The 27424-nt window shown below is 36.4% G+C and overlaps 1 long non-coding RNA gene across 4 annotated transcripts; it reads right to left on the reverse strand.

The window, feature by feature from the left end:
- Positions 1-1088: 1088 nt before the first annotated feature.
- On the reverse strand, positions 1089-27081 carry LOC149783413 (uncharacterized). 4 transcript variants are annotated; one of them, XR_016413598.1, is made up of 8 exons: positions 26655-27081; positions 26016-26137; positions 20996-21110; positions 4092-4217; positions 2609-2805; positions 1951-2108; positions 1649-1755; positions 1089-1196 (listed from the first exon to the last, which is right to left on the reverse strand). It is a non-coding gene; the product is annotated as an uncharacterized LOC149783413 (long non-coding RNA). The 4 variants fall into 4 exon arrangements; XR_016413599.1 differs by lacking the exon at positions 1089-1196 and adding an exon at positions 3657-3746 and having other exon boundaries at positions 1216-1755; XR_016413597.1 differs by lacking the exon at positions 1089-1196 and having other exon boundaries at positions 1217-1755.
- Positions 27082-27424: the final 343 nt, after the last annotated feature.

Below are 27424 nucleotides of genomic sequence, written 5' to 3' on the forward strand. Positions count from 1 at the left end.
TAGACAGGAATAATATGTATTTGCAAGTGTTTGAAATGAATGGGTTCATTATGAATTGAGTGGCACTACATTTCAAAAGCAAAATTGGATTGAAATGCAAGAACTGTAGTACGGAATTAGTGTTGGTTCTGGATCGTAGAATGGAATTGTGTGTGTGTGATTGGATTTTTAACGTAGCTTGAATAATTTTTCAGTCATATTGCTACGATGTCTGCAGTGTGGCAGTTTATAGTGATGTATAGCACTGGGGCATCATGCTGCAAACATGTAGTATGATGTTGCACCCAGTCACATTATCCTGACACCAGGCCGATCAGTCCTAACACTAACCTCTTAATGCTGAGCGTCTAGCGAGGTAGCTGTTAATACCATTTTTGTAAGTCTTTGGTATGACTTGGCTGGGGTTTGAACCCATGACCTCCCGCTTCTGAGGCGGACACTCTAACCACTAGGACACTGGAGTGGTCAGAATGGAATTGTAACAATTACAATGGAAGCAATTTGTATTATGCTTGTTGGGGCATTCCTCACTGATGGCTGTCAGTGACATCATCATGGGAATGTGTAACAGCCACATTTTGTAAGAACAAGGTGTAGTTGGTGAACAATACAGACACTTTTCTGCCATTTCCACTGGCATCATCTCATATGATGTTATTTAAAAAAACTTCCTACAACATACTCACAACATATAAAACCTTTATGCAAATCTGATGAAAGCTGCTTGTCTTTCTGAAACACATATTCCATACTGGTGGCAAGAATGTCCAAATCTACATTACAAAAATGAAAACATTACCATCCACCTAGGAGTTGCAAATGTATGAAATCCTCTTGTTGGGTAGTTTTACTAACAGGCTTTACAGCAGGGCCTTCCATTAGATTTAAATGTGGCAGGTATGTTGACAAAGTAGGGTGGGGGGTTGGGGGGACCTACCCCAATGGGGATAATTCATTTTTTTTTTAAAGTAGCATGGTGTAAAGTAAAAGTAGATGGGCTGATAAGGAATCCACTGAATTTACAGACTAAAGGTTCAGACATTTGTTTTTAAGAGAAAAATGAAAGAAGGAAACAATACAACAGATATTTTAATATGACTTTAATGTTTATTTTCTAGATTTAATTAAGATTATGAATCAGAATCAGTCTCCAACTCCACTGTAAAGTTTATCTATTACTTCTTCTGCTCAGGCACCTGCAAATTAAAACAAAATTGTAATGCTTAAATAAAGTCATATCATCTCAGCACTAGTTACATATGCAGAAGTCATGTTAATCAGCATTATAAAAATGTATGAAATTTTCTTCACTGCACTTGTGCTTCCCTTACTATCGTTAAGCCATGATACAAGATAACTTTGCACTTACTTATCATTTCTGGCAAGTGGATGGTGCAATCAATTTGCACAAAGATGAATTTATTTCATCCAAATATTTCATGTGAATAAAAATTCCAAATGGAGGCACTTGTCCGATCAGACAAGATATATGCATATTGTAGTTAGCTGGACTCTAGCTTTGATAGTCCTGGGCAATAGGATAAGCTGATTTTGTTATCAGTTTAGAAATGCATCCGCTTTGCAAATACTATGCTTTAAAAGACGAAACTGAATCCAATATTGATGAAATAAGAGTCATTTGGATTACCTTGTTTTTTATCATTCTGCGTTGGTTGGGTGCATATTTGAGGGTCTCTGATATGGTCTCTTCCATTCCATTTGCCTTTGCTTTGCCATTAGTTTTCAAGCAGGCTTCTGCAAGAGTAATACAATGTTTTAAAAAAGTTTCACAACAAAGGATGCATTGCATTTTTCTAAATGCCAGCAATAATCAATGGAATATTTTTAAAACATGTACTTTGAAATGTGGTCTCAAGTTACTTTATCAATTCATTTAAAAATCTCTGGCAAGTCACATGAAAAACACAATTTAAATCAAGCCATACTTACTTATCAAAACCTGACATATCACAAGCTCTTGAAATGCTTTTTTCCCTTTACGTCCCTTTGGACTATACTCTGGCCAGTCTTTTTGTTTTAAGCTTTTTCATCATCCTGCAGACACTATCCCCAATTGTAAACCTGCCAAGGGAGCTCAAGTAGCATATCTGAAAATAATAATAATAATAATATTACTATTTTTTGATTTTGATATTATTATTAGTAGTAGTATTTCATGATCGATGTGACAAAATATGCTTGTATATAGTTATTTTTTGCCATGGTTTTGCAAGCAAATTTAATTTCTCTAACTTGAAAAAAATTTGATAACATTAACTATGCAACACAATGTACTAATAGCAATTATAAACCAAATTAACCACCGTGAATCTATTAACTTCATAAATGACATTCACTCAAGGATTGAATTAAAGTAGCCACATAATATGTAATAGTGTATATGTAGTAAAATACCTGTTACATGTTCATCTCTAAACATGTTTTGGCCTACATCCGTAAGACAAAACAGCCGACCACTACATGTTCACCCCACCCCCAAAAATAATTATACAGGCACTGCAGAACTTGCATAAATTATTTTGAGGTTCACAACAGCAAATAAAGGTTATAACAGTTTTTTTAAATAGAAAATAAAGCCCCAATTTACCATCTTCTTGGAGAGTTTGGGATTCTCCTCCAACCTCTGGCAAAGGCCCTCTAGTTCCTCCACTGAATCACATGGCATTGCAAGAATTTCTTCTCTATATTCTGTGTCTGGGCCTTGTGTATGAACTTGGAGGGCCAGCTGCTCCAACAAATTCTCAATATTTGTGTCCAGTTTCATAAGTACATTGAACTGGAAATCTGTAACAGATTTGTGATGAAATTAGTTTTGAAAGATCAAGATCATTATTATAAACTCCTTAAAAAGATCTGTACAGTGAACATGGTTTAACAATGAAATATATTTATGGAATGAAATACATGGTTTTTGTACAGTTTATATGAAAACTTTTCCCATAATCCTTTATTTTTTTATTCCCTGGATATGTTGTTTCACTGCTGGTGTCTGTAAAGTCTGCATTCAATGTAGATGGTTTAGGCGTCTGACTTACACAAGACAATGGTATACATCAGAAAGAAAAATAAAAAAAACCAATGGAATGATGAACAGTCGACACATCAATGAAAAACAATTCATTGTTTATTTGCACAAATAAGTCTTGAACAGTATGTTTTATGACCTATAATTTAATTAATTAACATCTCACAATGTTCTGAAATAACAGTATCTAAGCTACAAGAGCTTGTGCTTTCATGTCATAATCTTCCATTTTGCAAACAAATTTTGATGTTGAATCAATGTATATGACCTTAGCATTGAACACTAACATTCAAAATGTCTACAAGATGACAAGACTATTATCAACTGAAGTGACAACAAACCAATGAGTTTTACGTGCATTGAACATAAGCATTTTTAAATGCTATAAAATGTGTTTTTAGTGTATGGCCACAAATTACCCAACATTTTGTCAAACATAAAACAGTTCTACTACCTTAGATGAGAATTAAATTCATAAATACAGTGTATAATTTACCTACTCGTATTTAGAGAGCTGTAAATGAAATAAGAGATTATATAAAAGTCAACACCTGTAGTATTTGTTTCATTATTCTATAATGTACATTTTTTTTCCATCCTCAATGCTTACTACTTGCAGAGGAACTGGCAGAGAGAAATCTTTATATTCTCCACTCCAGAGTGGATGGGGATGGTAATGGTGTTGTCCTTCTGGATGCAGCTAAGAGTATAACGATTATCACTACTCCTTAATTGCAGTAAAAAAGAAACAAAGAAATCAGACTGGATTTTTTGGCATGTAAACAAAATGCATACTGGTTGCAATGACCACTGTATATAAAGCAGTGATACAATATATCACAAAATGCATTCTTTTTTAACAAAACATCTAATCTCATATATACAGCATCATGAGTAAGTAAGTACTCTTAAACACATCTTATTAAACAGACAGAAAAATGATGAAATTTATACATACTTTTGATAAAGAATTTCCAATTGTGGCATGGTATAAAAGCAATTGATAAAAAATAAAAAGAGACCAGATAAACTAAATAGAACATACCAGCAGGATAAGAGGAAATCTTGGAGTCTGCAAAATACTCTCCATTTCAGGAGGTTTTGGATGAGATGGCTGACCAGAAAGGTTTCCACTTGAGATTTTCATCTTTTTTCAGTTCTTCATTTTCATCTGAAATGTCAATGAGAACTTGTAAATACTGTATGAGTCCTTGAATACACTGACTCCTTGTGACATACAGGGTTTGCAGAACAATCGCTAGCAATATTCACCACTTTTAAATCCAGCTGGTGAATTTTCACCATGAAATGCATCCGAATGCAGTGAATAATCCTGGATTAAAGACAAAATAGTGTACAGAAATGTGCAATAAATTAGTCAAGCTCCAGACAAAACAAAGATATGATTTATCTCTGATTCATAATGACTTTTCTTGTGCTACACATTTTACCAATGCAAATTACATTGAATTTTGTAAATTAAATGGTACAATTAAGATATGTATGTCAAAAGATTACTAATCTTCAGCTTTCCAATTAATGCTAAACACAAGTATCAAGTCATGTATTTAGTCTCTCACCACCAATAAATGCATTTTTAAGTAATCATCCTAGAGTGCACCAAAGTCATGTGAACTTGATCCAATTCCAACATTACTGCTGCTTGAGTGCTTAGATCCAGTATTGCCTTCACTAACTGATGTTATTAATACCTCTCTCTCATCAGCATAATTTCCATCATTTTTCAAAACTCCCATTGTAAAACCTCTGCTGAAGAAACTAACACTACACCATAAGGATTTAAAGAACTACTGCCCGGTTTCTAATCTCCAATTCATATAAAAAATCTTACAAAAGGTTGTTCAATCCCAGCTTGCATCTTGTCTGAATTCAAACAGTCTTTTTAGCAATGTACAATCTGCATGTCGCCCTTGCCACAGGACACAAATTGTGTTTGCAAATAGATTACACTCCAGCCCAGTTGATCTATGTTGTGGTGTTGCACAGGGTCTGTTCTTGGACCTGTTCTCTACACTCTATACACTCAGCTGCTCTCAAGTGTCATAGATCATCATCCAGTGTCTCACCAGTTGTACACTGATGACACCCAAATATACAAATCTAGCCACCCAACTGAAGTTGATGCTACCATCCAAGGTGTAGAGATGTGCATTTCTGATGTGAAATCATGGATGACTTGTAACAAGCTGCAGATGAATGATGATAAAACTGAGGCCATTCTGATTACAACACAAAGACTTTCTCATTCACGTCCTTTACCTCACACAATAAATATCAGCAACACCAACATTAAATTCATACAATCAGTACAAAACCTAGGTGTTACTCTGGACAGTACTCTCACATTGCACCAACATGTCATGAACATATGCAAGGCTGCATATCTTGAGCTGAGACGCATCAGCTCCATTCTCAGATATCTTTCAGTTGATGCCACTAAAACACTTGTGTGTTCATTACTACTTTCAAGACTGGACTATGGTAACTCAATTCTGTCTGGTTCATCTTAATATCTACTGCAGAGACTTCAAAAAGTTCAAAACATAGCTGCTTGGATCATACTCAGAGTACCACAATCAGAGCACACCTCCCCGCTGCTCTGTACCCAACACTGGCTATCCATTCCATCCAGAATCAAACACAACATTAGTTCTCTGTGCTACGTTTCACTGACAGACTCTAGTCCAACATACCTATCCGACCTCACCTATGTGTACACACAAGCAAGATACTTACACTCCTCTTCCGACAATCATATACTCATTATTCTCACTATGAAAACAGAGTCACATGGACAGCATTCTTTTGCATACCAGGGCCCATCAACATGGAATGAATTGCCCACTGAACTTAGACACAAAGACGCAGTGATCCCATTCAAGAGTGCTCTCAAAACTACTTATTCTGACTGCAAAAACAAACTTAATGACTTAATAATGTTAACTACCTTAAATATTCTCAGCATGTTTTTTATGTTTTCTAATTTCATGGTGTTTGTTTTTGTAATCATATCATTGTGTATGTTTTTATGTTGTCTAATGTTGCAAAGCGCTTAGAGCTTCTAAAGATTAGGCGCTATACAAAGTCCTCATTATTATTATTATTATATTTAGCTTGGATGAATATTTTTTAAATCAGTGGCCATAACTAAAACAATGGGATTTTGTTTTATGATCATAAAAGTATGTTGGACACCATCCATGATGTACAATGCTGTCTGACATTTCTATGCACCTAAGGTTTCCATCTCAAATATTAAAGCAAAATGCATACCAAATTTGACAGATTGACGAAAATAAAAAAAAGCAATGCTTACCATTTGAAAAGAGGCAATTGTCACTAGAATATTCTATTCAAAATGATATTAATTTTGGACACAGGGGATACCACCCCCATGTTTTCCTGACTCGTGATATGTCGGCCTATTCTGTGCACAGCTTTAAAAGATGTAATGTTTATCCATCGAGCTATAGAAATGAAATACATTTACTGTAGACTGTTTCTGTCAGCAGTTAAGTTGAGTAATTAGGTCAGGTTTATAGCTAGTTTACAAAATTCAATGCAGAATGCCAATAAATGACAAGATATATTTTTGCAAACTAAAGTGATCTTGAAAAAAGATTAGTAAAGTTTAACATTTTATAAAAAATAAGCTATTATGTGGAAGAGAAACAACAATGAAATAGGATGCAATGTGTTTGCGTCTTGTTGATGGGGGAAAATTACTAAAGAATTTAGAAACAGACTATACGCTGGGGAATTTTTTGAGAATTTATGTTCTGGCGACAAGTTTACATATTGGGTAGCAGATGATTTTGCATGTGCGGGACAACTTCTTGCAAAATTGGAAACTTGGATTAAAATGCAGTATTGTTTTAAGGTATACATTACCATATTTTATATAATGTATTGTATGATTCTAAAAGATGCATAGTTAATCGGAATTTCTGGGTTACAGATTCAAGAAGGTCATGGAGTGGGTCTACATGTTGACTAATAAATTACTATTTGATCCCCTAGGTGATATTTCAATTCTAAATTAAAACTAATAATACTTAATGTATAACCAAAAATGCGACAACCTGGTGGAGAGGCGAAAATGGATATAAAAAACTTCCATATAGCCTCAGCAAATTTAAACTGAATAAATAGGGAAAAAATAATTAAACTAAACAACAAGACAAATTATGATATGATTTTCATACAAGAAACACATAATAAGTTGACTAAAGAACTAATAACTTCATATGAGGAAAAATTAAATGGGGTTATAATTGTGAATGATTATAAGGAGATGTAAGGGGAGGGGTAGCTACTTTTATCAAGAATAAAATGGGAGTAACTTGGGAGCAAAAAAACAAAGGAAACTTTTTTGCAGGAAGATTGATACATATTGTGATACAGGACACTCATTTTATAAATGTATAAATACCTGCTAATAAAAACAAAAAGCAACAATTCATTGAAAACCTGTTTAAATATGGAGAAACAATTTCAAAGGCCCCCCTCCAATCTGTGTTGATATTGATGGAAATATTGTGGATCTGATGTGCAATCTTACTGCATGCAAATCTTTCCAGAAAGCACCTATGTACTGTTTAGACACCGGTATTTGGTAACAGCCATATCTAGCGCAAAATTCAAAATGGTCATAGGACAGAAGGTTGAGTAGCTACAATGTCATAGCCTCAATGTCTCCACGAAGTAGGGATAGTAATATTTGTGCTAGGGTTGTGCTATTCCATGTCGATTTACAAGTAACCAAACAGGATTTGATTTGGAAATATTTTTCGCAAAAAGATCTCTTCTGCCAATGGTAGCTCAATGGCTGGGAGAAATACTGGCAAGTCAGATGTGTATAAAATGTACAGCAATGTGTGCAGATAAAATTGTCAAAAATGTTTGCAGGTTTTAATGAAAGGGCTATATCAGCCTTGAAAGTGCCAGAAATTATCATTATAGATGTGGCTTGAGTCTACATGTTTTCAGTTAACAAAAACAGAGTATCAAAGCTAGTAACTGGCATCCTTGTTAATTTGACTAATAACTATTTTTAATTAACCATTTCAGATTTATAAATATATACTCAATAGTAGTGAAGTGGGATGATATAGCATCAATGGGACTTACCATTAAAAACCACCCTGGGACGATATAGCATCAATGGGAAATTTAACATTATGGAAACCCTTGGGACGATATAGCGTCAAGGGGAATTTAACATGGGAATATGGGACTGTTTAGCGTCAAGGGGAATTGAACAGGGTGGGACTGTACAGCGTCAAGGGGAATTTAACATGGGCAAAAAAAAAAAAAAAAAAAAATCTTGGGCCTGTTGAGCATCAAGGGGAAATGGAACAGGGTCAGGACCCTATTTTAATAAGGTCCCGACCTGATGGGTCTATGGAAATGGAACAGGCGAATATTGAAACAGGGAGGGGTCTCTATTTTTTATTTTTTTTAAAACAAAAAAAAAAAAGAAAAAAAAAAGGGTAGGCAATGAAAGTCAAGATCTTTTCGAGACCTATGAGTGGCCCTGAAAAGGGCCTTTGGGTTTCTTCTTCTTCTAACTCTTCCACTTCTTCAACCATCTTCTAACTTTTACCAATATTCCTGTCATCTTCTTCTTTATTTCTGACTCAGGCATCCAGTCAGGATGACCTATCACTCGGAATTTCTCCTGTATTCTTATCCAGTTATTGTTGAGTTTCTCAAAGCTTTTTTTTCTCTTTCTATTTTCTTCTTCTTTTCTTTCCTTAGACCACTTTTCTTTGATGTTCTTTACCTCTTCCGTCAGCACTTTCCTCATTACTTCTTCCATTTTTGTCAACTGGTCGAACCCCCATTTTACGTATCACCACTCCATCCAATACAATACTTTTTCCAGGAAGCACCCGACTTGGATGACATGGTCCAGTGCTTCCTTCAAACTTCCCACTCTGACATAAGGTGGGTCAGTAAATCCGCTTGACTTGTTGACTTCTTCTTCTATCATCCCTGCGATGAGATCTCCGGCCACCTTTAGTCCTTTGACTTGAATAGTTAACAAGTCTTGCCTATTTCCATCACTCCATTCCTTTTCTATTCTTCCTACAACATATTCAACATCCATTATCCAAAAATAGATATCTCTTAATAGATTGAATAATTTTGTCACCTCCATCTTCTTTGTTTATTCCGTGGAATGGTCTGAACGATTGTTGTTGTTGTTGAGTTGAATTATAGTGGCGTGCGCTTCGCATTGAGCATGTACCACTGGTTTATGATGCCACAGGCACCTAACTGATTACTCCTTGCCGGAAGGAATGGAGCCACTTCCTCCAGGCATATCTGTGTTCACAGAACACTAATTGATTGGGCCGTCAGGTCAAGGTACTTTTGTGTACACATCGATCTGATTGTAAGGCCTATGTTTTGTTTGAGTGGGATTGGACCCAGCACACACTCTGTCATTCATTTGCATTGATTAGCGACTAGTGGGATTGGACCCGATCTAGTCCGTATTTTTAATTTATGATGCGTGCACTGCACGTATGTGTTTTGATGTCTGTCCGTCGCAAAGGGCGAAAGTGGTCAGGCTCGGGCGGAGTTGTCTTGCCACAGGTTAGCAGGGTTTTTCCGATCCAGGGTATTTTTGTTCTAAATTTCCGTCTTTGGAATTTTGAATCATAAAAACTCTGTGCTGTTTTTAAGAGAGATAGAGTCTATTGAGGTCGATGTTAGCTTTTAGGTGACAGTATTTGTCGATTGGTTTTGCAGCCTTGTGCTGCTGGCCCTGGATGGAGTTGGTGTTTTTTCCATCTTACTGAGTAATTGTTTTTGGGTCCTAATTATCTAGTTGTAAATTTTGGTTGCAGCCTTGTGCTGCTGGCCCTATAGTCACAGTTTTTTTTTGACTACCTTATACAAGTAATTTTTGGGGTGGTATTCTATATATTTGTTATATTTGCAGCATTGTGCCGCCGGGCCCGATAGTCGTTGGGTTTTTTTGACTACCTTATATGTGTAAGTTTAGGGTCTTAATACGGAGGATCCCTGATGGTCTATTCTTGCGACCAACTTTTACGTTCTATTTTGGGACTATATGGTTATACCTAGTTTTTGTCTTAGCTGTCACCTATGTAGAAGATAGACTTTTGGAGCTGTTAGTTAGGGTGTTAGGTGAGTATTAAGTTAGGAGAAGTGGAGAAGGTTTGTTTTGTTTTTCCCACCACCCACCCCCTGTATATTTCTTCCTGGTATTTGAACTAGGTGTTTTTTAATTTAATGATATTTGTTTGTAGAGTTTTATCAGTCAGTGGGCTAGTTTTGATAAAATGAGTTTTTCTATTGTTCAGAATTTGGTACTTGTTTTGTGAGTGTATTTATTTTGTAATACTTTTGGCTAGATTCGGATTAGATTCCCTCGTCGATCACACTCGCCTCTCATAAATGGAGAGTTCGGGGAGACCGAATCCTTGTCTTCGCCATTGGTCCAAATTTGATATATATATATTTTATGTAAGTATTTATTAGTGTAATTTAGATAATTTCATTGCTTAGCCGGTTTCGGATTAGATTCTCTTGTCGATCACACGGTCTGAATGACGAATACTGTAGGTTCTTATAGTTAAAGCGCAGACCTGAAGGAAAACATCCCCCTAAGACTAAAATCTTATATTACCAAGATCATCACTTAAAACGTACAATTCACAATCTTCTCCTAGAGCAAAAGTAATCCACATAGTAAGTAATTTCAGACCACTGCCATTCAGGGTAACGTTCAAGAATCTCATTGAACTCTTTTGATGTAAACGGTCTAAAGCGATATAATAGTATGAATGCACCCTTGACCCAGAGAAATCTAACACACTGGTTGACTTTTTTCACTTATCTCTTGTGAATTTCTCGGAATAAAAGTTCTACAGTTATCCATTGAGATTTCACTCTGGCAAGCCCCTGCCAAACTTCCTTGTAAATCTTCTCTTGCAGTTCTTTAGGTAATGATTCAATATCGTTTTTGAAATGAAGTTTAAATACTGGTCTCGATGATGTCCAACATTTGACTCCTAACCAATCTGGTTTCTTCTTTAACGACATGGTAAGTTACTTCAATTTCTCGGTCCCACTAAGGGTAAGTAATGACAATTCGGTGACCAACGAGCATGTTCTAGATAGGCCGAATCTTGTGGTTCCCAGTGGTGAAGTGACACACCGCAACTGAAGCACTTGACTTTATCCCCTTCGTGCAAGTAGAAAAATCTGGCTCTGGCTAATTCTTTGGGGATCGGTCCTCCCAGATACTTAGGCCATTTTCCTTTGAATGATTGAAGACGATTTTCAAAGTCGCAGTATTCCGACAAACACACAGGGAACGAATATTCGTCTTTCACAGGTTCGTTTCGATGAGGGCTGGGTGACATGGACAGGAGTTTGCTCAAGTCTGGATGACATCCGTAGGGGGGTAGACGTGAAGGTGAACATCCACATTTAAAATGAAACCCAGTAAAGTGTCCAAGAGGACGAGCAGCATCGCTTTCGCATCCCTCAGGTTTGACACGCACAGCATCACTTTCCATGAGAGGGGTAGTGAGAACAAAGTTCTCATGATGCTTTACGGCATCGCTAAGGTCACAGCGTACAGCATCGTTCCCATCGCAAGGCTCACAATCACATTCCACTTCAGAAGCCCCAAACTTGAATTGTGCCTTTCTGAACTTGTTTTGTGTTTCTCTGAAAGGATTCATCTTGTTCGCTTGGTCTTGGTAGTCACAATGAACTATCGATCTTGACCATAGCCCCTTTTTATACTAGTCACAATGCAGTCTCAAGCTTGTACATCGTTCCTTTTTTATATCTAGTTTTTGAAGGTACTGTCTCTAAGGTACCGTCATAATTGTACCGTAGTGTAATGGGTGGAAAGGCCATAGAAAGGTAAGGGCAGTGCAAAGACCATCGAGTGTGTTCCAGAATAGCTGAACCTTTATAGATACATAGATCCATTCGTAACTTCAGTCCACAAGCGAAACACTGTACTTCGTATCCCAATCCTGACTCAGGTCCCAAGTAGACAAATCCTGTTCTAGCTAAAACATGCGAAGAAGGTAATCCTTGCCTATCCGTAAACTATTTCTGAAATGTGTCCAATCGACGGGCACAATCACAATAGTCAGGTAAGAAGACTGGAAAATGGTAGGGTTTGAACTTGGAGTTCTCATCAGGTTTCTCACTTGATTCTTGCTGTGGCGTAGTCATGCTTCTGGTGAGTGGCTATCCACTTACAACCAATGTTTTATACCGACATGTCCATATGGCAATATAAAGTGATTGGGAAGCCGCACTCGCTTCTGATACACGATTTGACAGACTTTTTCCAAGGATCGACTGACGATGTGGTGAGTGGGTAAACGTACAATCTTGTTCGGTTGATAGGTGGTCACTTTAAAGTGTTCATCTTCTCTAGACTGCAAAGCTTCTTTCAATACGCCAAAGTTCACCACTCGACTGGTACGATAATTCAGAGTCAATCCTTTCACTTTACACTTCGTGTGCACTTCTCCTTGTTTGTCCCAGTATTCGTAGCCGTAATTTTTAAGACCGCCACTGGCGAAACTTAGAATCTTGTCGTCAGGATGCTCGTCTGTCCAGGCTCCTAAACGGTCTCCTTCGATGTTAGAGTGCTGTTGACTCGGGTGATCGATGTAGATGCAACTATCCGTGTCAAAGTACAGGACGCGTTCCCCTAACAGTTCTAAAGCTTCGTACAGTTTTAAGCGAGCATGAGCTGTCACGTAAGCTGCAATGATGACATTTCCAAAAGGATCGGCTTCTACAAAGTCCAGATCTTCTTCGTAATTGACTAAGATCAAATCTTCGCGAACGACGTCCACATGTTTGATGAATTTAGTTTTGTTGTGAATCATCTGGAAGTAGCAGGAAGGTTCTGTCAAATATTCTTGGGTAAACACGGTCGTTGTGCCATTTTACCCCACAAGCAATTTAACATCACTTTGGCAAACGATCGCCTGCCTTTGTTTTTCTCGATGTGATCTAAAGTAATGCCTTCTTGTGCCCAGTATTTCTCTTTGAATGTCTTTTGGTCTTCGGGAGTGTGATACCAGGACAGATAACCACTGGCTTCTTGCTTTAGTTTCAAAAAGGCATCCACGTAGTCTGCCAAAATGCCTTTCTGAGTGGGGTCACCCTTGTTGTATTGTTCTGTCTTGGGAAAGTGACAAATTTCATACACTTCTAACAGTTGGTATCCCATGTCCAGAGCTTTGAACAATTCTACGCTGACCCACGTCCCCGTCAAGGCCCGTTCTTCCTGGGTGTGCTGACAAGGCTGGTCTTGGTTGCACGTTTCAGCACAAGTACGGCACAAAGGAAACATCAGTTTGTCTTGACAATGGTGAGGTAGAACGGGATGGTACAAGTCAGTGGGAGCCAAAACTTTACATTTGATCAAGCCTTCATATTGTCGAATGTTTTTCAAATCGATGTGTTCCGTCAACAATTGTGGGTGCCCTGCAGGAAAGCGACAATATTTGCACACATAGGGATACAGTGAACACACGTCCAAGTATTTGATTTCTTCTCCTTTCTCTTCGTCGGCTTGGTACAGCAAACTGGTGGCATTGGTCCTTCCTCCGTACAAACTATCCCTCGTGTTCAGGGGGTCCATGAACTGGTAACTTTCCACGAGGTGTTTAAACTCTGGATCGGTTTTCAAACGGTGATGGTACTCGTGTTCCCACATTTCCACCACTTAGTATCCTTCCTGTTCTAACTTTAGGCGTCGCTGACATGTGGCCTGGTACAAGTCTTCCATGGTTCATTGTAAAAACTGATTTTTAGTGCCACGGTCAGGGTAACAGACGGGGCATCCGTGAAATAAGCAACCTTTAAACTCGTACACGATCTTGGGGTTTTCTAAGTCCCAGCCATCTACCGAATACGTTCCGATGGTCTTTTCGCCTCCTCCGTTGCGGGCATGTTGAATCCATTTGTCTTCCTTGTCGCACAAGTAATGTAACCAACGTAGGGCTTTGACCGAGTATTGACGTTTGACATAGTTGGTCATTTGAGGACTGATGACAGCCACGGTGTTTTCAGGCATGAATCATTGCCGGTACACTAAGGAACATGCTTTGGCAATGGTGCAAGCTTCTTTGAAAGGATCGACCCCTCCGTGTTCCATGAACAGTTCTCGAAATTTTCCACAGCAGCACCGTAAAATGTCCACGTCGGAACGACAATACTTTAGCATTTCTTCCTGAAAGTCGAAAGGGTCAGAGGCGTGAGCCTGGTACCAAGTGTAGAAAGCTTCTCGTTGTTCGGTACGCATGTTGTCAGGATCGTAATAGTGAGCCTCAGGCAAATGGGGTAGAACGGTGTGTTGATTGGCTTCCGTATTGAAAAAGTGTGGAAAGCACCCTTTAGCCATTTCTGTCATTCCAAACGTTTTAGGCATTCGACTCATAGGCATGGCTAAGTAACTCATCGAATCTTTAAACTGTACTTGTCCCACTTGCATGAAAATGATTTTGGCTCCATTCAAAGTGACTTTAGGACGTTCGATGCCATGTTCTGTATAGTATCTGTGAAGAAACTGTCCATCGTATCCGGAGAAATTGTGAGCCATCACTGTGGCATGACGATGACAATCTCCGTAACGTTCGATGTCCTCTTGGATCCACGTCTTGTCGATGGGGTGTAAGACCCATCGAGCGAAATCAGCTAGCGTGTTCGGTCCTCGAAAGATTTTTTCACGTCCTCCAGAAATCTTGCTGCAGTGAAGGCAATGACTGAAAATAGGTTCTTGAATGCACTTCTCGCACGCTCGATGAGCCACGCAGAAATTAGGAATGTGAATACCAGTCTCTTGCATGCATTCAAAATCGAAAAAGATGAAATTGCCTTTCTTCTTGTGACCGATCTCTTTCTCTGGTTGGGGTTGGTATTTTTGCACATAGCATTCGTGTTCCAAGTCCACGATGTGGCAGCAAATGTGACATGTTTTCTTTCCTCGACACAGGTGTGCCTTGGCATTATTGGTAAGTATGCCTTGTCCACAGGTAGGGCACAATCTCAGCAGCTGACAAGCACATTTCTTCTGTGAACCTTGCATCTTCAAATGTTGTTGGTAACAGGCAGGGCTGACAAACGTGCGCAGACCAGTTGAACAATGCACTCGTTCTTGTCCTTCGCTCAGACAGGGTGGAGAGGCCAAACATGCTGAGCATTTCAATCCACATCTCGGTGATGAACCCTTCTGCTTTCTCTAACAGTACTTCGGACTTGAAATCTTTAAACTTCACCGTGTATTTGTAAGCTGTAGTTCTAAATTTTCTAGAGGGATGCTCTTCCGTCTCTTGAATGGAATAGTACTTTTCACGGTTGACTAAGGGTGGTGAACTTTGTTTAGAGGGTTTGGATTCTGGTTCACTCATGTCCTCTTCAAAATCACTGGCATGAATTTGTGCCAAGACTTCAGCCCTGGTACGAGGCGATAAAGCACGTTTCTGCCTCTTACTTTCTTCTTCCTTCTTCTCAAATGAATTGGATCGTTTCATCTTGATAGCAAAAAGTCAAATGACTAAAGTTTAAACACCATGGACTAATTTATAGTCATAGCAGACCAGCGTATATAAAAGGGTATGTGTCTTGTCCTTTCACTATTCATTTCACTCTCAAACCGAGCACAACGATGGAAGAGACTACCCAGATCGAACGTTTCATCAGAGCTTTGCGAGGGGTCATCCAAAAATTCTCTTCAGACCAGCCGAGGGACTACTCTCCTTCCTTTCAAGATAAAAGTCAAGATACTTGCTATATCTGTCAGAAGAAAGGGCATTGGTCTTCAGAGTGTCCAGACTGTCAAAAAAGAAAAAAAGGGGCTAGAAAAGACAAAAGTCAAGATACCTGTTATTATTGTCAAGAAAAAGGACACTGGTCTCCAGATTGCCCAAAAAAGAAACAAGGAGTCAGAAGAAGAGAGGGATTCTTCAGAGGAAGAAGAGGAAGAAAACAGGTGAAGAAAAAGAAACAGGAGAAGAAAAGAAGAAGAGAAGAAAGTGAGGAGGAATAGGAGGAAAAGACTGTGGTGGTGAAGAAATTCAAAAAACTCAGAGAGTGAACAATGAGACAGAAGAAGTTTATGAACTTTTTAAAGTGCTCTGTTGTGAATTGTGAATTGGATTGTAAATATTTATAAAAGAATAAATTAGGTATTAAAAGGTAAGTGTCTTTGGGTTTTGATTTTAAAATAAGAACCTACACTCACACACTCATACACACGTACTACAGAGGTAAAATGTTTTTTTTTTTATAGTTTGAATGGATGTTGGCAATTGAAAGTCTATCTCTTTTCGACAGACGTGGGTGGCCCTGAAAAGGGCCTTTTTTGGTGTAGGGGTGAGTTTAAGCAATCAACTTTAACTGCCTTAAGCCTTTGCCACGGCCAAGGCCTACTTCTGGACTGCGTAGTGTTGATGATGATGATTTGGTTGAAATCACTAAGGGTGGCACGGGAGGCTTAGTCACAGGGTTGGAGTGTTTAGCTCGGGAAGGTCGTATTCTCTTTGGTCGTAATAAAGAAGTCTGATAACATTTGTTTCAGACTTCTTAACTCCGCTAAAATGTCTAACAGTACCGTGACCATTTGATTTTCACACCCTTGTTTCTTTGCTGCTGCTTCTTCTTCTTCTTGTTTTTTTCTTACCTCTTCTTTTTGCTGCTGTTGCTGTAGGAGAAAAGCTTGTTCCGCTTCCTTTTGCTGTTGTATAAATTTCTCCAATTCTTCTTTCTGTCTCTGTCTAAATTTCTCCACGTGTGGTAATGAAGGAGAAGGTGACGAAGGTTCCGGAACAAATTCTTGCGAGGTAAGAAAATCCACAAAATCCCAATTCACCTCTTCTGAAAGTAAGTCCGGTTTCCCTTGGGTAGTCTCCATAGCTGGTGCACCCCAATTTATCGTTTTCTGAGTTTCCGTCATGTTGAAAAACTGTCGCATGAATTGACTGCACACAGGTGCTAGCAAATCTATATAGACCACATGACGTCACAGACTGCTCTCTTCGGATTGGATGTGGGCGTGTTTGGATTGGTCAGTGAACTCCGTTTCAATCCTTCCTCTCCCTATAAATAAGTGTAGTTCACTGCATTCCTTCACCTGTTCTCGGCGCCTCAACATGTGGACCAACGTTCAATCTTCTATGCTTGTGTCTTCGATGATGTTCAGGACAGACATACCGATGTACGTCCGATCCAAGTGGACAGTTGTCCATAGGACAGATACCAGCCTATGGATACGTAGGATCTATGTGGAGAGGCAAGGATGTCTCAAAAGAGTTTTAGTCTATGGTCCTGCAGTCAGGCGAAGCCTAAGGACAAGAAGAAGTCACAGATGCCCTTTATGTTAAGGGCATATTAACATAAACCCAAAGGCCCTTTTCAGGGCCACTCATAGGTCTCGAAAAGATCTTGACTTTCACTGCCTACCCTTTTTTTATTTTTTTTTTTGTTTTAAAAAAAATAAAAAATAGAGACCCCTCCCTGTTTCAATTTTCGCCTGTTCCATTTCCATAGACCCATCAGGTCGGGACCTTATTAAAATAGGGTCCCGACCCTGCTCCATTTCCCCTTGACGCTCAACAGGCCCAAGATTTTTTTTTTTTTTTGCCCATGTTAAATTCCCCTTGACGCTATACAGTCCCACCCTGTTCAATTCCCCTTGACGCTAAACAGTCCCATATTCCCATGTTAAATTCCCCTTGATGCTATATCATCCCAGGGGTTTCCACAATGTTAAATTTCCCATTGACGCTATATCGTCCCAGGGTGGTTTTTAATGGTAAGTCCCATTGACGCTATATCGTCCCACTTCACTACTCTCAATGTGTTTATACCAATATTAAGTTTCTGTATGTCACTGTGTTTAAGTTTTGATTTTCTCTGTTTTATTTCACTTGATACAAACACATGCTGACTAATCTTGTCATGTGGTGTATCTCGATCATACTGTAAAAGTGCATAGCTTAACACAGGTTTCGAACTCTTGCTATGAGCAGCAGCAGTAAACATGGCATGTACCACTTGAAATCAACTTTTTTTCTTCTTGGCTATAAAATCATTAGGTACTAATGTGTAAACTATTAAGTTGGTAATTTTTTAAATATAATTATTGTGCAGATTTACTAAATGTACTTTTGCGATACTAAGTCCCATGTTTGTTTAAAGGTTCTAACAAGCTGGGGTTTTTATGCAATATGTCATAAGTATATAAGGTGTTGTGGGCTGCATGTATGAAGACAGCTCAGCAGCTTTCTAACTAATATTGCAATTACTATGAGCTTTTTTAAAAGTTATTTATTTTTTTTTAAGTTGTTTCTTACTGTTCTGTATATAGTTTAGAAACTTTAAGCAATATTTTGGACTAGTCCGATAACATAAGACACATCACCCAATATATTTGTTGGGGGGCTGATGGGTCTTACTGCCTAACGAAGGGTGCTGTGTGGAGCGTTTTGATGTCGACTAACAGTGTAATGAAAGTCAAATTTTCTGAAATATCACACACAACTGGTAACCAATAACAATGCATTTCTACAAAGTAAAGTTATAATGTTTTTGTCAGACTTCACTTATCCTGATGTCTTTTCTCTAATAAATTCAAATTCTCACAAAAGAACCGGACCTGTTTTCAAGTTTTGTTGGCCCACATTTCAGTTGGCTGGAAAGCGATGAAAGTCAGGAATGCCAAAATCGGGTTAAGCTGAAACATTATTCTTTAAGGAAACAAATAAAAATATGTTTTGCCTATTGGAACTGTAAGCAATGTTTTGTTTCATTCAAGAAACATATTCCCCACATACTTAAACAAACTTTGGCGTACCTCGACTACCATTGCATTGCAACAAATTCAAATGTATGTCAATGGAACATGAAAATGTGTCCATTTGCTAGTGTCATATTTTCACTCCACCAGGATAAAGACAGCACTGTAAGTATATTAATTACACATAAATTAGTGGAAGAGTGTCGATATAGGCTGCCAAGTGTGTGAGCTATTCCTGAAACTTGGACTACTCATTCTGATGACAATTGACATTGGAACACATATACATGGCCGTTATTTGGGTAGTAAGACATAGCACTAAAACAAAATATTTTGGACTTGTACATTTTTGTTTAAGATTTTATTTAAGCACAAAATATTTATTGATGGAATTTAATGTGCTTTTCTCTATTCTAAATTATATAATTAATACTCATTCCTAACTTATTTTACAAGCAAACTACATATAGTTATATCATTTGTTATAAGAACTTGGCTATATTGTCAAGTGAGTGTTATCTTCACATACCAACACGTGTATGTACTGATTTTCTGTATTTAAGACTCTAATTCCATGCCTGAGAAATTTTTCTTATGCTGCAATACATGATTCAATTTCTTATACAGTATAGGTCCAAAAATGTTCTTAGGGATATAGAATACCCAAGTCATTGTGAGTGTTATCCTTGCTGATTTGATCTTTGCAATACAATTTAATCATTACTTAATCCATGATATGATTGAGTTTTTTTTAAACTAGTAATTTTTTAAATTACATTACATTTTTTTGTAATGTAACAAATCCAAATCACACACACACACTTAATCTAGCACTTCACACACATAATTCCAATGTCTTCACAAAAAGCTCAAAATGTCAAAGTCACTGTGAGTGTTATCTTCACTGACATAATATTCTAACTTCAAGTCAACAATAACTTATTAATCTAGCAATCCAGAAAAGCATAATTTAATGACATTTTTCTTTCATAATTTACTAGTTGTCTAAGTCTGAGGTGGGCAAACTATTTTTCAATGTAGCCACAGGTGTGGCGAATGAGAAGTGAAAAACATCATACGATGCCACAACTGAGCCAAACTTACATGGCCAATTTGCCACTTGTGGCAATTGGTCACAAGGTTGCCCACCCTGGGTCTAAGTCAGTGTGACCATTGTCATTACCAGCCTGAAACCCAATTTAATGCCATTTGTATAAATTCATTTCAAATAAATATTATGATATAGTTGAAGTGTAAAGTCAAGCGAGTATTCTGTTTGCAGATTTTACATTTTAGATATTACAGTAAAGTCATATTTTCTCTTGTGTAGTGAACTTTATTGCAACTGGTTCCAAAATAGTAAAACTTATTCAGTTTTCATTCACCAGAATAGGTATTAATACAATCCTGAACTAACTGTATGGTACTAAAATATACCCTGATCTTGTGTGAGATTGTAATATACAGAACTATACCTCAAGACAACAATAATATATTGAATTTATATTATATCAAGACTGTCATGGTTATGAACTCCAACTTTATTCAGGTTTTTTCATAATAAATGATCATCTTGTGTTATGGCTGAAAAGAAATCAGAGTTCATTTTAACTCCATTCTCTCCACATTTGTCAGTTGTTATGAGGCATACTCATCATCAGTGTTATAGTAAAATGTAATCTTATCTGGATCAATCTTGCTGGTGTAATATATGAATGGAGAAAGAATATTATCATCCAGATTAAAATATTTTTTATTCAGACTCTACTGAAAATTTTAGCTGGATATGGGATACGGAGCCTGATGTGTACGAACAAAGCAATGTGTACCATGACCTTTTTAATTTAACATTTTAAACTCCTGCAGAAGAAAGAGATTTTTAGATCCATTAAATTGTATTAACAAAAACATTTCTTCAGTATGATTTTCCTTTACTTAGTAGTGACACAACTCATATTTTAAAGTTGTTGTTTTGTGTTTGGTTTGGCTTTTTATGGTAAAGCAACACAAGTAAGTTATTTAGTGCCAAGGCACTTTAAGTATAGTGCCTTGCCCAAGGACGTACCATGGTAGCTAACCCAGGTTGGTCCGATGGTAGAATTTGAACCTACCTTATTTCACAGGTCCAGAAAGCTAACCACTGAGCAACTACAGCTCCCCATCTTATAGTGGAATGCTGGTATACTTTATGATCAAGAAGGATGGGTTGGGGTATGCATGTTGCATCTGAAAAAAGTGATGGAATTTTTGTTTACATAATATTTTAGTCATACAATATGAATCATTTTCTATAGATTTAAGATGTATCAGATCAAGTTAAGAAAAATTATATAATCTGTTTCCTGGGAATGTACTAAAATTCACTGTTAATGTTTGATTTTTTTGGTAGTAAGCTTACTTGGTATTTTTTTCTTTTTAACTTGAATACCTAATTTGTTAACATCCTGTCCTAAATCTTCATGGTTCTGTCTATAAAGTGACAACTGTTGATACATGTAGGGAAGTTTTTGTTTATATCTTTTGATTTTTGTGGTTCTGAAAGTTGCAGTATTTGTTGTTGTATTATTAACCATTTCAGTAATTTAATGAATGCAGAGTATACTGCTCTATAAATGAAATTTATGGGAAGATAATGTAAAAGTATGTTTCACTGCAAATATAAATTGTTTAAAATAATAATATATCATTTATCATATGACTATTCAATTGTGGTAACTAGTATTCCATCCAATATCTATATATTAAAATATGTCTTTTCATACAGCTGGTGATCATTTAGATACAAGTCCAATTGAACATAATCAAATTATCAGTGCAGGTGTTTTTATTAGTAGTAGTATTGCAAGTATAAGTGTTAGTATTAAGATTTCATATACAGGTATGATAAGTGTATCATAATGTTTAAATGATGCTCCTTGTTACAACATAAAATATGTTCATTGAAACAAATGGTTCACTGGTAAATTGGCAGTAAAGGTCTTCACTGAATTATGTTGCATAAACTATTTTACAATAAAACATATATGATGCATCTCAATTATGATGATGTGGAGGAGGAGGATTAATAATAATGCAGTTTAAGTTATCTTCATCACATAAGTTCTAGCAGATGTGTCATTTTTATGTGGCTCATTATCAGTTTGAAACTGGTCTATGATTCCTGGATCTGGACATATCTGGCCCCTGCTGTTGTGCTGCTATGATCTTTACAGTTCATTAGGATATCAGTTACACTTGGTTTACATTTAGAACCCCATGGGATGGAATGCCCAGTTTGAAACTGAGAGAATGGTTAATTATCCATAATATAACTCCTGCAGTTATTATTAGGTTTGATATCAAGGTCTTTCATTAAAAGCTTTTCAACTCATGTTCTGTTCTACCATACAGATAAATAAAGTCAAATTCAAGGCTTTCAGAATTGTCCAGTTTGTTTCATGTGTTGTCAGTTTAATGGGCAGGTAACTAAATGTGCAGCAGACGGACTGTATATTGCCACTGTACCACATAAATATCAGTGCTTAGTCTGCTCTCAGTGGCTGTGGTTTGATTAGTTACAAGTATCATCACATGTGACTAATTATTAACCAATGTAATGAAACTTATATAATTAGAAGGCTGTATTTAAAAACTCTAAAGATCTTAAATGTGTGCTAGAGGGTAGGGTTAGCAGTTATAATCCCAATTATGTTGTGACGAGCAAAAAGCACTGCACACATTTGAGCTTTTAGTTTGGTTCTGGTAAGGTCAAAACATGCAGGTACATTTTGATCTTTAAAAATTAACATAATTCCCATGTAATACTTTCCAAACCTAAGTATGCAATTGATCTGATAAAAGTTTTGAGATTACTGTTTAGGCTCTGTTCTTACAATACTAGATATACCTGACTACTCCACAGTGAAATGGCCAACTGTTAAGTTATATAAGCCAGATGAGTAATGTTAGCCATTTGTTTAAGTGTTTTCTCATTAATTTCATTTGTGTCACAGAGTTGCATGCAATATTTCTTTCTAGAATAAATTTATTTTACTTTCTAATTGTGTATTTTATGGTCTCACTGGACAGTTTATCTGGTGAATTTTCATCCGACAATGACCAATTACAGAAAAATGAGAATAATTTTACACTGAAGATACTAACAAAAACAAACTAATGATTTTTGTAGAAAGCATACATGTGAGATTTTGACTGCAGTAATCAGGTTAATTCCTGATGCAGCTATTGATTTCTATACTGAACCATCACTGCCACCATCTCCTAAATTTTACATTCATTTTTGACAAGAAATAGCTATTTTCAATATTTTTCTGTGACAAGGCAGCTAAAAGAATCAGTATGTGGCTTATGCATGAATAAAGTTCACTAGTACTATAACAAATTAGCATACTTTTTTCATCAACCCTCAACCATCTAGATTTTTTTATATTTGCCTCTGTAGCAGACACACATCAAGGTCAGCAGCTCATTTGCAGATCAAGCATTTGATCTCCAATGCTCATCTAACTGTGACAGGCAGTCACTAACAAGCCAACCTATTTCCATGCCTAACTCAAAGTAAATCTAAACCACATTATAGATTTAGCTTATGTGTGAATTTAGAAATGCTACGCTTGTGATAATTAGGTTCATGCCTTCTACCTTAAAAATTAGGTGTATGTCAAAATACAAAATTATCCAGTGAGACCTATGATGTTAATTTTAATCCCTATGGGATTTGTGACATAAAAAACCCAAATGCTTTATGTATTAAAAGGTAACTAATGGGGGCAGGATCTGCAGTGAATCAATGGTATGTATGATAGACTCCTGATAAAAATGTTTGTGTTACAATCCTGTTATCAAGTCAACCAGGTTACCTACTACAATGTACCCTTGCCTTACTCCAATTCCCTCAGTACTCAGTAATCAACTAGTGTTGCTGTACATAACAAAACCAGTCCATATTGATTTTACCTATTTTACTAAATCCTGACAAAAATAATTCTCTAAATAAAGCATGATTAATATGTGAAGGTCTCGCATGTAATCAAACTCTTCCAAGCTTTTAATGATATGAACCGATTTATCAATGTTTATCAAATTTACATGAAAAACTATTTCTTATTTGTTATCAAATATGTTAGATGTTTTGATCATATAAGCATTTCTGCTACATTAGATCAAAATAATCTTTTTGTCAGAAATAGAGCCCTTATAGTATTTGCAAGGTCAACCAATCAGATGCAGAATTTGAGTTTAATATGAATGAATATTTTTTTTACAAAATTGCTCCTTTGCTATATCTTGATGAGACAAATCTATTTACCAAGTCTGATAAAATTAATGAGAAATAGTTTTAAGAGCAGTAGCAAGAATGGCGAGTGAGATGTAGAACCACCACATTATTTGCATAGAATTTGCTTACAGCCTCAGACATACAAGCAAATAATTAAACAAGTCAGATCTAAATTTGACCATAAACACTGTTGTGCAAGTCGTAAGAAACTCTGCCAATCAGATGCAAGGTCACTTCATTAACATACCTTTATCACACTCATAATAAGCATCATTGTGAAGCTTGACTATAGAAGCCCAATGGCCAAGTATGATCAAACTTGAATCAGCAGTAGTGGTTATAACCTCGTGTATTTGTATGCATCTTCACTTCTTCAATCTAGATCTCATTTATATAAGCATGTATTCTAAATTTAGTAAAAACTGCACTATATGCATAAATACTGCATGCGGTGGTAACATGCTCAGTCAGGTGAAAGATCACTTTATTATTATTAATGGTTAACACTCATCAAACTTCGAGGACAACTTAATGATTTTAGTCTATATTGTGGAAGTATGGCTTTTAGGTTGGTTAAAAGAACTCAACTAATCTTATACATGATCACCTCGTGTATATACTTGGATTTTGCTGAATTCCTAAAGCATGGAAAGATGCCATAAAAAACCACCTAGTACATAATAATTTTGATAAGCAGGATGATAAAATAACGAACTTGCGAAAACAAGATTCACTCAAGTTTATTTACAAAGATCTTTGACAGGAAGCTAAAAGGCAACACACTGCGAAGCAAGAAACTTGGATGCAAGTATTAAATAAAAATATAAGTAGTGAGGAGTGGTCTGATATATATAGCCGGGCAAAATGCTGTACCAAGGATACCAAGTTGATCTCTTTTAACTTTAAATTAATCCATAGAATAATCGCTGCTAATGATATTCTTAAAAGAATTAACATATTTGATGACAACAAATGTACTTTCTGTAAGAGTGAAACTGAAAGTATTGAGCATCTCTTTTATGACTGCAGTATTACTTCACAGTTTTGGTACCGTTTTAATGAAGTTTTTGCACCTTTTTGCCCAAATATTGTACATCTGTCCAAAAAAGAAACAGTTTTAGGAAGTGAACAACTGGACAGTTTGGATAATTTTCTGCTTATTTTGGCAAAATATTATATTTATACTTGCAGATTCAATATGAAAAATCCTTCTATTTTTGCTTTTAAGCAAATAGTTGCAATGCATAAGAACATTGAAAATTACACTGCCAAGGTAAATAAAAAAGAGGACCAATTTCTTCAAAAATGGACCTCAACAATGAACATTTAACTTGTCTCTGACTTGAGGGTAAACAGGAACAAAATACTGTAATATCACAAAAGCCATGTCACCTAGATTTTGGCCATATGCATGTGTATATGCGTGTGTGTGTGTGTGTGTGTTTTTCTTTTTTACTTTCTCTGTAGATTATATTTATTATCCCTAGATTATCTGATAACCAGAAATGTTTGATTGTAAGGTGATCCTGGGATGGTTCCCCGACCCAGTGGTCAACCTATTACGGGGTTAATAAAAAAAAAAAAAAAAAAAAAAAAAAAAAATTGGATTTTGCTCATTATTAGATTTATCCAAGATGTTGATTTAAGCCCAAAACCAAGTTTTATATAAACAAATTGATCAGAACTATGGACTCCAAAGTAGCTAATTTCTTACTGTTGAAAGACAGAAGGGATGTGAAATAAATAACACACTCTGGACCATTACATAAACCCACTTAGCCTTTTGACCAGTTGAGATAAAATAGCAACAATAATGTTAATTCAGATTGATAAATTATGTTTTCTCACATTACCTCTAGCCCTTTTCAACATGGATGGTATTTTTCTTCCACATATGTCAGCTCTTAATTAGTGGCCCTTTTCCATCATGAATGTTGTAGGTGAAACTCTCAGAATTAGGCTTTTTAATTTGTATCTGAAAAAGAAAAAAATTATTGGTCTGCATATATCAATGTCACCTTTTCTGTATTAAATTAAAATACCATATGTGTGTGTGTGTGTGTGTGTGTGTGTGTGTGTGTTCATTTTAGAATTTAAGCATACTTGTCTCCATGTGTTTATTTTACAATTGATGATGATAACACATAACTGGTTCAATTGATAAAATGTTATTTCTGACTTCTTACAACTGCTCATTATATCTGAATTTACATTCAATGTTTGTTTTAATTAACATATTTTGGATAATGGGCAAATTATTTATTTTGTAGTTTATCATTATATCATTTATCAGTAATTTATCATTCAAATATTTAAAATATAGTACCATTATACTGACTTCATATTCTATATGATATCCCAGCAATACATGTTAAGCAGATAAGTGCAAATAAAAATGTTTAGAATGTAAAAGCTACTCCAAGCTCAAAGAAGATCTGCAAAAGATGATCTCCAACATATTACCAAACAAAAAGCGAAGTTAACGCAGTTACCTTTTTTATGATGTCTCAAACACCAACGGTACTGTGCAGCTACGTCTTCTGAGTTTTACCGTCATCTTGTCTTTCAAACCAGAATTAATTTCTTGAGCTCTTACAAAATGAAGAAAATTTTAAATACTATAATTTAAGCAGCTTCTTTACATGACATAAGATAAATTATGGCACAGTGTTATGTCTTTCAGCACGACGCAACTTCACATTTGGACGGCGTGCTGTGTGGGCATCCCTGACACAGCAACTGACATGAATCCTTTATTAGCAGACAATAATTCGGAATAAATCCTCCGCAAATCTAACATTCTCGATTTTTCATAGTTCCACTTTTTCACTGTTGCATTTGTTTGATTGTGCTCATGAAGTTCAATGAATCAAGTTCATCTGCTGTCTGAAATCCCGGTTCAGTTGATATTTTCTTCCGCGCATGATGCCGTGTAAATACAAGTTACGGTCGACATTCAAAGTGGTTTAGGTTAATTTATTATTTTCCTTTATTAAGGTCATTTGCAGAAAGTGTTTCGCTAGGATGAGATAATTTTTAAAAAAATATATCAAAAATAAAACTTTCTTTTCCAACGCTAATACTGGATATATTTCAATTTGTGATTGATACTATAAATAAATATTTAAAAAAACATTTTAGCCCGTGGCTTCGGCGCGCCACTCGTTTTTGTGGGTTTTTTAAAATGTTGTTGGTGTTGTTTTGGTTTTTGTGTGTGTGTATCACACTAAGAAACATACCAGGTATTAGGCCTAACGTAGGA

The sequence above is a fragment of the Sinohyriopsis cumingii genome, chromosome 14 (genome assembly GCF_028554795.1).
Source record: "Sinohyriopsis cumingii isolate HCF-2022 chromosome 14, ASM2855479v2, whole genome shotgun sequence".
In the NCBI taxonomy this organism is placed as follows: domain Eukaryota; kingdom Metazoa; phylum Mollusca; class Bivalvia; order Unionida; family Unionidae; genus Sinohyriopsis; species Sinohyriopsis cumingii.